Raw genomic sequence first — 14,842 nt, 5'->3', positions numbered from 1 at the left:
CACTCAAAGCACTTCACATATTTTGAAGTGGGGAGACTGTTGTTGTGCAGTCAAAAAGCAGCAGACATTTTGTACACAGCAAGCTCCTGCAATCAGCAATGAGAATAGAGCAGAGTAGGCCAGGGTGACGTATGTTCCTGTTGCTTTAATCTTGGGCAAGAAGCTGAGCTATTGAAAAAAGGTGTAAGGTAGGGGAGGTGAATTATACCATGTTACAGAGTATTGTGAAATGTAAGTTGTGGACATCAGAAATTGAACACCAAGTATTTTAATAAATTACTGAAGTTTAAAAAAAAATTACTATTGGGATATGGGCTATGCTAGTAAGGTCGCATTTATTACCTATCCCTAGTTGCCCTGAGAAGATAGTGGTGGCCCTTCTCCTTGAAACGCTATAGTCCTTGTGATGATGGTGCTCCCACAATGCTGTTAGGGAATTCCGGGATAGTGATCCACGATGATGAACAATGATATATGTGACTTGGGAGGGGATGGATATTTGGAGGTGATGATGTTCATGTGACATTACTGCTCTTGGCCTTCTCGGTGGTAGAGGTTGTAGGTGAGGGAGGTGCTGTCGAAGTAACCTTGGTGCATCCTATAAATTGTACTTACTGCAGCCACATTGTGCCGATGATGGAGGGGATGGATACTGAGCCCAGTGGCAGGGGAGCCGATCAAGTGAACTGCTCAGGGCTGGATGGTGTCAAGTTTCTTGAGTGTTTTCGCGAATGCATTCGTCCAGGTGAGTCGTGAGTATTCTATCCATGGTTTGTTTAAAATCAAACAATATCTAATGTCTCCAACAGAATGGTACTTCTAAATCCTAACTGAATTCCAGAATGAGAAACTAAGAAATGCCTGAAGCTTTGCCATATCTAAGGATTATTGGATGCCTAAAACTTTGGCTTCCTTCCAAACTGTATTACATTAACCAGTTCAGAGTATTTTCACAGTTATAAACAATTTTACAACGCCAAGTTATAGTCCAACAATTTTATTTTAAAATCCACAAGCTTTCGGAGGCTTCCTCCTTCCTCAGGTGAATGTGGAAATGAATTCACCTGAGGAAGGAGGAAGCCTCCGAAAGCTTGTGGATTTTAAAATAAAATTGTTGGACTATAACTTGGTGTTGTAAAATTGTTTACAATTGTCAACCCCAGTCCATCACCGGCATCTCCACATCATGGCTACCATTTTCACAGTTAGACAAACCAAATCAATCCCTTTGGAGATAAAGTATATTACTGAATTAAAAAGTTACCCTCCTTGCCAAAATCATTGGAGTCAAATCCACAAAAGTTACATTGCTTTATTAACATATCTCTAACATGATTACTACCATCATAAGATTACACAAAGTACTTGATAGATGTAGTTAAGAGTTTCAATTGTTATAGGCTCAAACATAGTTTAAGTGCATAACATTAAGTCAACAGCAGCTGGGTTCTACTTTGTAAAGAATAAAGTTACACTCAATGTCCAGGATTAAAGCAAAGCTGGCAAGGCTATTTTACAGATTGATTCCTTCCACAGCTGATGGGTTAACAGTTTTGAATAACCAGTATGTCTAGTACATTTAAAGTCTGTTTCAGTGTATGCTGATAAGCTACTAGATTCATACAACCTTGTGGTAGAGTTGGGCAGATCAGCCTTCCTTTGGAATACTTGTGTTCACCTCTGTTTTGTTTGCAGGTTAATCTGCCTCCAGTTGTAGTATTCCTCCCCTCCAGGGTTGTCTTTCCCCCTGGTACAAATGTAAGGAATCTTACAACACCAGGTTATAGTCCAACAGTTTTATTTGAAAATACATTCAACCTGGTACATTCAACCTTGCATGTATATTGATATATGGACCTTGACTAGTTCTAATTTCTGTCTCGCAGTTGCATAAATTTATCAGGCTAAATTTTCTCAACCTTCCGAACAAAGCCTTTTAAAACCTTCCTTTTCTTGGGCTTATTCCAAAAATTTATTTGGGGTGATTCTCAAAACTTTCCCTTCGGGTATCAAAACTGCATTATTTCCTACTTTAGTTACAAAAAGCTAAGACCCCCTTTTCCCACCTACTTATTAGGGGGACCATCCAATACAATTCACCTTGTTACACAGATTCAATTTTAAATGTCATTCACTGCTGACAGGCACATGTCAGGAGCGTGTCACGGTCGTACTCCAACTAGTTGACGAAAGACAGGCTGTTGGGAAGTTGTTTAACTCCCACTTTCTCCCTGCCAGCAAACATGATAATACCAGATTAGCAAAGCTATCCCAGACAACATATCTATTCTAGACTTTTAGCTCCAGCCATTAATTAGAAACAATCTGCTAGTACTAAGAGCCTTGAATTTCTGAGAGTTCTAGCTTTAACCCTTCGAGTTTTCCCAAAATTCAGTATGTTTTAAAACATTAGTTTTTTGGTCACTTTTTCTAGCAGTCACTTTTCCTACACCCCCTCAAATTTCCTCCTCGTGCAGTTTCTACAACCTACTATAACGACCTGCAACATCTCTACCATCTTCCTCAGTATCCTGGGCTTTTAAAAATGGTAAGCAATAAAACTAATTAGATAGTTAAATATTTAATAGTAATCAAGGTTATAGTTTCCATGCAAGTACGCACATAATTATACAATTCAAGCTCATTAATATCGCTAATACTCCCACAATATTCTGTAATAAAAACAAAATTTGACTTATCAATCAGCATATATTGGTGTTCCTTGTACATTGCTTGGGATTAAACGAAGCATCCTCCATTCTGTGAATGATCATAGGAGGTCTCCTGGAATGCGTAAAGCAAGGGGAAAGAGAACAGAAGCGGTTTGGGTGACTGGAATAAAAGAGTTTCTCGTCCTTTACTAGCAGAAGGAAATCACTGAATAGCATTGGTAAGGTATGGAAAAAAGGTTTAAAGGCAGTTGTCATGCATAGGATGGTGGAATATTTTTGTTTGGTTCAGGCACCAAAATGCTGATTCTCTTCCCCTTCCTTTTTTAATCTGCCCACCATCTATATCTTCAGTACTTCCCAAGAGGTAGGTTTTAAGGAGCCTCTTAAAAGGAGAGAGGTAGAGGCCCAAGCTTTTGATCATCTGTCCTAATATCTCTTGGCCGGTCTCCCAATTTCCACCCTCCATAAAATTGAGCTCATCCAAAACTCTGCTGCCCGTATCCTAACTCGCACCAAGTGCCATTCACCAATCACCCCTGTGCTTGCTGACCTACATTTGCTCCCAGTCCGGCAACACCTCGATTTTAAAATTCTCATCCTTGTTTTCAAATCCTTCCACGGCCTCACCCTTCCCTATCTCTGTAACCTCCTCCAGTCCTACAACCCCCCGAGATTTCTTCGCTTCTCCAATTATGGCCTCTTGCGCATCCCTGATTTTCATCCCTCTACCAATGGCAGCAGTGCCTTCAGCTGCCTAGGTCCTAAGCTCTGGAATTCTCTCCCTAAACCTCTCTGCTGTACCCCTCTCTCCTCATTTAAGATGCTCCTTAAAACCTACCTCTTTGACCAAGCTTTTGGTTGCCTGTCTTAATGTCTCCCTATGTGGCTCAATGTCAGATTTTGTTTGATTACGCTCCTTGGGACATTTTACTACCTTAAAGGCGCTGTTGTTATCAGGTAAAAATAAAGTATTAGCTAAGGAAAGGGGTGCTGGCAGCAAATTCCTTTGACTATGACTTGGCATACCAGATACATGTATCAGTGTCTTTTTTTCCAGTGGTCAGACAGGCTTAATATGTCAGCAATACACCTCGACAAGTAGGACTGTGAAACTGCACGCAATTGACTGTACAAAGACCAGGGTTTCTGGAGTGCCCGTTTTATTCCATAAAACAGCCTAGGGTAAATGTTTTAGTAAGAGCTTACTTTGAAATAATTCTACACATCTCCATTAAATGACTAGAACTAGGATTTCAGCCCAAAATTCCTTTGATCGGAAGGAAGGAAATCTCCAATGTTAACTCTCGAAATAAAGATGTCTATTGGTCCCAGTATAACTGTTGGTCAAAGTGTGCTAACCCTTAACCCATTAGTACATAAGTCCAGGCAAACTCTTGCACAGGACAACTGCCCACCTTGCACAGTACTCAGCACCTCTGATCATCATCTTCCCAACATCTTTTCTCTGCAGAGGTAAAGCATTGTACTCTGCTTATCTGTATTGTACTCTGCTTATCTGTATTGTCAATATTTGTTTTGGTAATGATTGCTTACTTTTACAAGTATGCAATGTTCAAGACCTTGCTCTACAGTGGTTGAAGTAGAATTTGTTAAGACAGAGTACTCTACCATTGCCCCCTTCTCCTCCTCCCTCCCACACCCCCCAACTTCTCCTGTGATCTTAGACCCTGTGGAGCAGCAGCAGTAGCAAAGCCAACAATGAAGGACAGCAGCAGCAAGAGAAAATAGCAGCAACTATCAGTGTTGATTCCTTCCCCTGCCCTATTGACCTACATGGAATTGGTGTAATTTTAGGGCCCAGGCCATTGTGCTATGGGGCAGGTGATTCTGTTTTAAATGACTATACATAATATTTTGGACTTTGAGTTATTGATCTTGAACAGGTAATGGCTTATACAGATGATCATAATTATATATCTACAGTTTAGTAAATGGAAAATAACATGTATATGAGTAATTTGAGACATGACATATGTTAAGTGTAGCATGCTTGGGAGGAGCAGATGACTTTAGACCTGTGGTTCCTAAAGCTCTCCACCACTGGGGATTTCCTCACCTTTTGTCTGACTCCATTGTAGACTAATTGATAGAGATTGATTGCTGTGATTAGTCAACAACTCCATTATCATATCATGGGACGACCAGGATGGTAGAAGGTGAACTAGATGGATCTTGATCTTTTGACGTCTAGCAGTTCCGCTGTTCCTATGAAATGAATTTGTACATGGAAAGCTTGTAATCCTTAGCAGGACTTGATTTTGGCAAAGTCATTCTATGATCATTGGGGGTAAAGCAGAAAACTGGATTGGGAAACCATGTACATGCAAATTTAGTCTTTGCTTGCTTGATTTGGGTTGGTCTAGATGTTATTTCAATGCGAAAGGAGAGAGAGTTCGAGTCCGTTAAAACCAGTTCATTTTTAAAAAAAAAATCATTCTCTGGATGCGAGCATCGCTGACATCCACTTGCCCAAGCAGTTTGATACAACTGAGTGGCTTGCTAGACCACTTCAGAGGGCAGTTCAGAGTCAACCACTGTTAGTGTGGGACTGGAGTCACGTAAAGGCCAAATGGCAGTTTCCTTCCATAAACATTATCAGTGAATCAGTTGGGTTTTCACAAAAATCCGACGGTTTCATGGTCACTATTACTGATAACAGCAATTTATTTCCTGATTTTTTTTTTTTTAAAACTGAATTCAAATTCTCAAACTGCCACAGTGGGATTAGAATGTGTTTTCTGGATTACTAGTCCAGTAACATCATAACTACACTACCTCACCCCTCAAAAAAACAGCTTTTGCAGCCTCAGATTAGAATCCAGATTACGACAGTTGGAATATGATCATGTGGTATAACAAATATTTGTTTACTCAAACTGGAGGGCCAGTGGTCTTCAGTGTTGACATCAGAGGAGAGTATAATGAAAGAATGTTCCGTGAGTATGGAAAAGGTGAATACAATTGCTCATAAAAATGCTTCACTTTCTGGGAGTGCCACAATACAAATCTAGCATGCAATATTGTGTCCAGTCAGTGCTCTGATCGACTGTTTGATTCTGATGAACTTAGTTGTAATAAATATTTGTGCAAAATTAAATAACTGAGGAAGAAAAATGTGGGTAGATTTTATGAATTAGCACTCCCAGCGCTGAGCTTTGTGCAACAGGAATGGATACTGGGAATTTGGGCACAGATATCAGCACATTCCACATCCATAATGGGAAGAAAAGGGAAAGAGAGAGATGATGGAATGACGACAAGCAAGGGAATGTGAGACTGAAAGCACAAGAGAAGATTAGAGGAGAGGGTGAAAGGAGACACAGAGAAGGAGTGTGAGGGGCATATGAGAGAAAGTGTCAGCCACACTGTTACCTCTGACCTAGAAGGACACAGGTTCAAGCTTCACTCCAGGACTTGAAGACGTAGATAGAGAATTTCCCCAGAGCGGCTGCTGCTCCGTCACCGTTACTTGGCCCCGAGGGTTTCCTCAGCAGTTCCACCGGAGTTATGACACTGTAGCGAGAGCAATCCCGTGGAAATTCCCAGTCATAATTCAGGCCATCACTTCAGCGCAGTGCTGAGGGAATGCTGCATTGTTGGGGGTACGGTCTTTCTGGATGAGATATTAAACCTACCTACCTGTTCAGGTGGATGTAAAAGATCACACACCATTACTTGAAGCATGGGAGTTCTCCCAGGTACTCGGTCAACTTTTATTCCTCAACCAACACCGCACAAAACTTAGTAACTGGTCATTCATCTCATTTGCTGTTTGTGGGATCTTAGTCTGCACAAAGTGGCTGTGAAGTCCTTTGGGACATTCTGAGGATGTAAAAAACAAGATATAAATGCTAGTTCATTCTTACAATGAATAGTTGGAAATGAAGCATGTCAAAAATCACACTGATGGGTTGGGTTTCACAATTTCTTGCATGGTATACTTCAGTCATATATCAGAATATCTGTGAACATACCAGTACACACAAAAGGGTAAATGTTAGGAATTTGCATTCCAGGGCATTTGGGTATGAAGTTTCAGAGTCAGGGCACCAATACATAAAATCTACCCTCGTATTGAAAACTTAATGGCTCTTTATCAGTATGTAATTTTTTTCTTCTTTTTCTTGAGCTTTGAAGAGTTGGTCATTCCAACAGCCATAGGGCATAAGAACTGGACTTGGGAGAGCACTCCAATGTTAAGTGATGTCAGCAGGAAAAACATTTCTCGCAGTTATTTTTTGGTTTCACATCTTTGACATTGAATCTGCCAAAAATGCCTTTATTGTCACAAGAAATAAAACTACCGGAGGGCAAATCGGCGAGATAACTCTGGAATGCTTTGGCCCCAATTCTCGGACTCACGCTATGGTGGAGTGAGGCTCCACTCTCGGACTGCTACACACAGTACACTTTCAGTTTCAGCAGTACTGCCTCTCCAGAGGTGCTGCTCACAGTAAATCAGAATATACGCTGGTTATATAACTCTGCCCACCCACCGTGGGGAGGATGGATCAGGGAAGGGTAGGGAAGACGAGATGAGAAATAAATACAAAATGTCCAGTGGGAGCCTCATTAATAAATGAAAATCGTGGTGGGGGGGGGGGGTCCCGAGATATACATGAGACCCTGATGGAATTTAAATCAGCTCCAGAGCAGCACCCTCTCACCAGGTCAATCTGTCGAAGCCTTTCGGTTCCCACAAAGGAGGTCTTGGCCACTGCTTCCCCGGGCGGCTCCCTGACCCTGCAAACACACCTTCCCCAAACCCCCTTCCTGACTTACCTTGCGGCCGCTTCTGAAACGGCCCAGCAAGCCCCGACCTCTGATAACTCGCACACTAAGAGCACAAGAACATCTGACCCTGCTGCATCCTTGCTGATCAGGGCCAAACCCAGGAGTACCTGTGATACAACGTCTACCCCACAGACTCTTGCAAGTGTCCCATTTACCAAGCTTTCCTCCCTCCAATAGTTTTCCTGCTAATTCAACTTGTTTTCACTCAGTGCCTGTTCCAGCTCAACAAGTACTATTCCTTATAGCACTTCAAATAACAATGAAACACAGTTGAGAATAATTCCATTTATTGAGCGAAATCACTCATTCACCCAAAACAGCTTGCAATGCAACAACTGCCCTCAATCTTCTATGATCTGTAACCAAGACAACAGGGTCAAGCATCAGAGCAAACAAAACCGTTTAAAGGGGCAGACACTCTAAAATATTATTTCCAACTATTCAGTTTTACCACTGCACAAATAATTATTGCAGTATTCTCCCTACAATCTGCCACTGGGTATCTTGAATTCTTACATTACAAAAGTTTTTTCCATTTATTAACATTCTGTAATTCTCTGTTCACATTTAATCGAGACAAAATTACAGATTGTCCACTGTCCTATCATTCCAGAATGATCTCACCAAAGATCCTTTTAAATGTTACTTGTGGACATGGAGGTTCCCAATAATCTATGGTAACACGATTGACCTTTTAGCTGATGTCGGGAAATCAATCCCAAAATTCCTGGGGCTGGAGAGAGGGGAAAGCTTAAATTCCACCTGGGGGAAGAGGCCAGAAATGGGCTGAACTGGGTTTTACTGGGATTTTTTAAAATTATTCGTTCACAGGATGTGGGCGTCGCTGGCGAGGCCAGCATTTATTGCCCATCCCTAATTGCCCTCGAGAAGGTCGTGGTGAGCCGCCTTCTTGAACCGCTGCAGTCCGTGTGGTGACGGTTCTCCCACAGTGCTGTTAGGAAGGGAGTTCCAGGATTTTGACCCAGCGACAATGAAGGAACGACGATATATTTCCAAGTCAGGATGGTGTGTGACTTGGAGGGGAACATGCAGGTGGTGTTGTTCCCATGTACCAGCTGCTCTTGTCCTTCTAGGTGGTAGGGGTCGCGGGTTTCGGAGGTGCTGTCGAAGAAGCCTTGGCGAGTTGCTGCAGTGTATCCTGTGGATGGTACACACTGCAGCCACAGTGCGCCGGTGGTGAAGGGAGTGAATGTTTAGGGTGGTGGATGGGGTGCCAATCAAGTGGGCTGCTTTGTCCTCGATGGTGTCGAGCTTCTTGAGTGTTGTTGGAGCTGCACTCATCCAAGCAAGTGGAGAGTATTCCATCACACTCCTGACTTGTGCCTTGTAGATGGTGGAAAGGCTTTGGGAGTCAGGAGGTGAGTCACTCGCCGCAGAACACCTAGCCTCTGACCTGCTCTCGTAGCCACGGTATTTATATGGCTGGTCCAGTTAAATTTCTGGTCAATGGTGACCCCCAGGATGTTGATGGTGGGGGATTCAGCGATGGTAATGGCGTTGAATGTCAAGGGGAGGTGGTTAGACTCTCTCTTGTTGGAGATGGTCATTGCCTGGCACTTATCTGGCGCGAATGTTACTTGCCACTTATGAGCCCAAGCCTGGATGTTGTCCAGGTCTTGCTGCATGCGGGCTCAGACTGCTTCATTATTTGAGGGGTCGCGAATTGAACTGAACACTGTGCAGTCATCAGCAAACATCCCCATTTCTGACCTTATGATGGAGGGAAGGTCATTGATGAAGCAGCTGAAGATGGTTGGGCCTAGGACACTGCCCTGAGGAACTCCTGCAGAAATGTCCTGAGGCTGAGATGATTGGCCTCCAACAACCAATACCATCTTCCTTTGTGCTAGGTATGACTCCAGCCACTGGACAGTTTTCCCCCTGATTCCCATTGACTTCAATTTTACTAGGGCTCCTTGTTGCCACACTCGGTCAAATGCTGCCTTGATGTCAAGGGCAGTTACTCTCACCTCACCTCTGGAATTCAGCCCTTTTGTCCATGTTTGGATCAAGGCTGTAATGAGGTCTGGAGCCGAGTGGTCCTGGCGGAACCCAAACTGAGCATCGGTGAGCAGGTTATTGGTGAGTAAGTGCCGCTTGATAGCACTGTCGACGACACCTTCCATCACTTTGCTGATGATTGAGAGTAGACTGATGGGGCGGTAATTGGCCGGATTGGATTTGTCCTGCTTTTTGTGGACAGGACATACCTGGGCAATTTTCCACATTGTCGGGTAGATGCCAGTGTTGTAGCTGCACTGGAACAGCTTGGCTGGAGGCGCAGCTAGTTCTGGAGCACAAGTCTTCAGCACTACAGCTGGGATGTTGTCGGGGCCCATAGCCTTTGCTGTATCCAGTGCACTCAGCCGTTTCTTGATATCACGTGGAGTGAATCAAATTGGCCGAAGACTGGCTTCCGTGATGATGGGGATATCGGGAGGAGGCTGAGATGGATCATCCACTCGGCACTTCTGGCTGAAGATGGTTGCAAACGCTTCAGCCTTGTCTTTTGCACTCACGTGCTGGACTCCACCATCATTGAGGATGGGGATGTTTGCAGAGCCTCCTCCTCCCGTTAGTTGTTTAATTGTCCACCACTATTCACGACTGGATGTGGCAGGACTGCAGAGCTTTGACCTGATCCGTTGGTTGTGGAATCGCTTAGCTCTGTCTATAGCATGTTGCTTCTGCTGTTTAGCATGCATGTAGTCCTGAGTTGTAGCTTCACCAGGTTGGCACCTCATTTTTAGGTACGCCTGGTGCTGCTCCTGGCATGCTCTTCTACACTCCTCATTGAACCAGGGTTGATCCCCTGGCTTGTTGGTAATGGTAGAGTGAGGAATATGCCGGGCCATGAGGTTACAGATTGTGCTGGAATACAATTCTGCTGCTGCTGATGGCCCACAGCACCTCATGGATGCCCAGTTTTGAGCTGCTGGATCTGTTCTAAATCTATCCCATTTAGCACGGTGGTAGTGCCACACAACACGTTGGATGGTGTCCTCAGTGCGAAGACAGGACTTCATCTCCACGAGGACTGTGCGGTGGTCACTCCTACCAATACTCTCATGGACAGATGCATTTGCGACAGGTAGATTGGTGAGGACGAGGTCAAATAAGTTTTTCCCTCGTGTTGGTTTGCTCACCACCTGCCGCAGGCCCAGTCTGGCAGCTATGTCCTTCAGGACTCGGCCAGCTCAGTCAGTAGTGGTGCTACCAAGCCACTCTTGGTGATGGACATTGAAGTCCCCCACCCAGAGTACATTTGTGTGCCCTTGCTACCCTCAGTGCTTCCTCCAAGTGGTGCTCAACATGGAGGAGGACTGATTCATCAGCTGAGGGAGGATGGTAGGTGGTAATCAGCGGGAGGTTTGCTTGCCCATGTTTGACCTGATGCCATGAGATTTCATGGGGTCCAGAGTCAATGTCGAGGACTTCCCAGGGCCACTCCCTCCTGACTGTATATCATTGTACCGCCACCTCTGGTGGGTCTGTCCTGCCGGTGGGACAGGACATACCTAGGGATGGTGATGGAAGAGTCTGGGACGTTGGCTGAAAGGTATGATTTTGTGAGTATGGCTATGTCAGGCTGTTGCTTGACTAGTCTGTGGGACAGCTCTCCCAATTTTGGCACAAGTCCCCAGATGTTAGCAAGGAGGACCTTGCAGGGTCGACTGGGCTTGGTTTGCCTTTGTTGTGTCCGATGCCGGGTGGTCCGTCCGGCTTTATTCTTATTATGACTTTTCGTAGTGAGATTTTACAACTGAGTGGCTTGCTAGGCCATTTCAGAGGGCAATTAAGAATCAACCACATTGCTGTGGGTCTGGAGTCACATGTCGGCCAGACCGGGTAAGGCCGGCAGGTTTCCTTCCCTAAAGGACATTAGTGAACCAGATGGGTTTTTACGACAATCCGGTAGTTTCATGGCCATCATTACTGATACAAGTATTTTTAATTCCAGATTTTTAAAATTTTTTTATTAATTGAATTTAATTAATTAATTGAATTTAAATTCGCCAGCTGCCGTGGCGGGATTTGAACTCATGACTCTGGATTTTAGTCCAGGCCTCTGGATTACTGGTCCAGTAACATAACCACTATGCTACCGCACCCGATTGTGCTCCATCCCCTTTATATTCCATCAACTCCTCGCCCCACGCATCAAGGGGTTTGGGGGAGTTTTTCTTTGTGGGAGAATTCTGCCCTTTGTCCCTTTGTCGGCTTCAGCGCAACTCTCACCAGCTAAGATCAGGTGTGTGTCCCATTGAACCCTGTACTAAGGACGACCAGCCTTTACTAGGGAAAGGTAACTGAGCCCGGAGGGGATTGATTACTTTTTCCAAAGAGGGCCGCTTGCTCCGTTGGGGTGGGAAACAGGAATTTCTTCGGGGCCTCCCTGCTGTCAGGGCAGCAATTGCAACTTTCCAGCTGACTGATGCCATTGGAGCGTCTGCACAGGCATGGCTGTGAAGATGACCCCGTCCCTGAGATCAGAGACGTGGGGGCTCTGACTCGGGACTGGGAGGAGGGGGGAGGGGGGGGGGGGGCTTCTGCTCCACCGCACTTGCACTGGCGGAGCTCCAGGAAATTCGGGGGCATGGAGTTTAAATGGCACGTGCAAACCTAGAGCTGGATGTGAAGAAGGAATCTGTAATGCAGTTACTTGAGCCAATGGGAGTGGGCAATAATGCAAAACAGGTGCCAGCGAATCGGCAGCCCTTTTCACACATCGCCCGATTTGTCTTCCACTGACTTCAGTGGAATAGAAAATCGGGCGGGGTGCAAAACAGGCCGACCATCCACTGTCGCACACTTTGCACGAGCGCCTGAGACCAGTTTCACCACCGGTGTGCCTATGACCTTTCGTCAGCATTAGAAGATAAGCTCACATTGCCATATGGTGTGTGGGCTATGTCTCTCTCTAGTTCTCCAAGCTTCCAGGTTGTGTCAACCGAAAGGCATCACATTCTACGAAGCCACTGTTGTGACAGGTATGCCTGGTTGAGTGTTTTTTTTATTTGATTAAACCCATGCCAAGAACTATAAGATGCTTCACAAGAATTTAATCAGATGAATTCTAAGGGCATGAGTCTCAATTCATGAGGGGTTCAACTCCCAGAACATCTTGGCAGAAATAATTTCAATTTTGTTTATGGTGAGAAGCTTAAAGCCCTTCAATAAGAATTTAAAAAAATGTGGGGCTTGTGAGTGTTTTCAGGGGAGAATCCCACCTATTTTGTTTCTTCCTGTAATTTATAGATGACTGAATTCTTTGCTATAGAAAGTATTTCTAACCCACAGTGGCAAAACGCATCAGTAAACATTTATGACTGATGTTTGGACATTTCTCACATTAATAATGGTCGACTCATCAAGGGAAAAACCTTGGAATCATTTAAGAAATGGCTTTTGGCGGTGAGGGGGGTGCTATGGATTTGAGGCTTCATTTCAACCCGCCCAAGGGTGCGGGTGGGGGGTTACAATGGTTGTGGGGGCGGGGGGGGGGGGGGGAAGAGAGGCTATCAATTCCCGATATGTTGCTCCACCCATTGTAACTTGCCTGAACTCAAGCATGGGAAGGCCATCTGCCCCAGAGAAGCGAGGGCCTAATTTAAATGGCAAAGTCGCATCTGGCCATTTTAACCGCGGTCCCGACTGAGGGTTGCACAGTCTCGAACCCGCCGTTGAAAGCTGGCGGCAGCCAGGATCCTGGCCACAGGAGGCCCGAATTAATTTTGATTTAATTTTTAACGGTTTCTTGTGGGCCGGGAGAAGCAGGAGGACTCCTCCTGGTCCTACACGGATACCTCATGCCTCCCCTGTCCCAATCGTGGACTTTTCCAATTCCACCCCTCCCCCCTTCCGTTCCTGACTTGCCGAGCCGTGGACTGTTTCCGTGGATCCCTGGCAGGGCGCCCTCCCCCCTCTGCAAATTCCGACTCTCACCTGCCGCCGGTGACATTATTCCCACCAGCTTCGGGCTGGAGTCAGTTTGGGAGCGTGCTGAGAAGGCCCAGGAGTTTAAATCTCTCTGGCCTCGCACTCCAGGGCGACCGAGCGGATCGCTGCCCACTTCGGCCCACATACCCCTGAATCCCGTCCCGAGTGGTTTTTTTGGCCAGACAAGCTACATGCGGTGAAAGTTCCTTCCTCATCTGTATTTATCTTGTGATCTTTTTGTGATCTATTTTCAGTTGCCTATGTGTAGTGATGATTTGAATTCACCTTTTCTTGCCAGAGATTATAAAGATAGTATTCATATTCGTCCAAGGACAATATTAATATACAAACATGATTCATATGATGTGAACTATGCAGCAAAGCAGTTCTCACACTAAAGAATCTGTTGTGGAAAAATGGCATTTATAAATATCAACAGTTGTCCGTCATGATCTGTTTCGTCAGTACTACAGAATTAGCCACTTCACTGCTAAACATAATGCTATAAAAAGCTTTACTTTTTCCTTTTTTAAAAACTTTTATCTGAAGTACATTCCCACAGCCGGCATTGACTGTTACCGCAATCACGGATGATCGATTGGCTTATAAATGGCTGCTCCATTCAGTACAGTTTGTCAATAACATCTGTTAATCTGCTGCAATATACCTACTGCCTTCCAGCTCAATGGGATTTCTTTCAGGCAGTATAAATATATGTACTTGAAAAGGCAAAAAAATTGCAGGGCCAGAGGGAAAGAGCTGGGGAGTGGGACTAATTGGATAGTTCTTTCAACGAGCCGGCACAGGCACGATGGGCCGAATGGCCTCCTTCTGTGCTGTAAGATTTTATGATTCCATGTTTATAACGGGCTTGTTTCATCTGAGACTTGGAAGAGGGGACAATCAGCCTGTACCTCTGCTTACGGCCTGCCCCTCGACATTTTATTCCAGTTCTTCGAGGCTATTATTTTTACAATGATAGACCAGATTTCCCTTGGCTTCCTGTAGTTGCCAAACCAGACTTGCTTCCCAGAAAGGCCTGTGTCAATATTTTAGATTGATTGACCAATATGACTAACTGTATCAGATATGGAAGACGTTAGAACTGAGGTGGGACAAGCTAGTTGAATATGACACAGAAATTTACAATGTGATGCTGTTGACATTACTTATGGCTGTCAGAGGAAATGTCGTTTTCTGAGGAAGTGGGACCTCGGACCGGTGTTTGGGAGAAGGGTGCTGGATTTGTAACAATCTAGGAGGAAATGTCTGGGCAGTTAAGGGAGCTTAGAAATTAGCAGTTGTAGGAGGATAGTGTGTAATTTGGGGAGAGCAGTGAATAGTTGTGAGAGGAAAGCAGTGAGGATTTAGGGATAGTGGGCATTTGGGGTCAT

The 14,842-nt window shown here is 44.8% G+C and overlaps 1 long non-coding RNA gene across 1 annotated transcript; it reads right to left on the bottom strand.

Annotated features, from left to right (window-relative positions):
• Positions 1–1,652: 1,652 nt before the first annotated feature.
• On the bottom strand, positions 1,653–7,524 carry LOC137340344 (uncharacterized). Its single transcript, XR_010966783.1, has 5 exons — positions 7,476–7,524; positions 6,333–6,515; positions 6,066–6,206; positions 4,750–4,898; positions 1,653–2,784 (listed from the first exon to the last, which is right to left on the bottom strand). It is a non-coding gene; the product is annotated as an uncharacterized lncRNA (long non-coding RNA).
• Between the last annotated feature and the right edge of the window lie 7,318 nt (positions 7,525–14,842).

The sequence above is a fragment of the Heptranchias perlo genome, chromosome 21 (assembly GCF_035084215.1).
Source record: "Heptranchias perlo isolate sHepPer1 chromosome 21, sHepPer1.hap1, whole genome shotgun sequence".
Lineage (NCBI taxonomy): Eukaryota > Metazoa > Chordata > Chondrichthyes > Hexanchiformes > Hexanchidae > Heptranchias > Heptranchias perlo.
The sequence above is the reverse complement of the archived record's forward strand: the minus strand, read 5'-3'. Positions and strand labels throughout refer to the sequence as shown.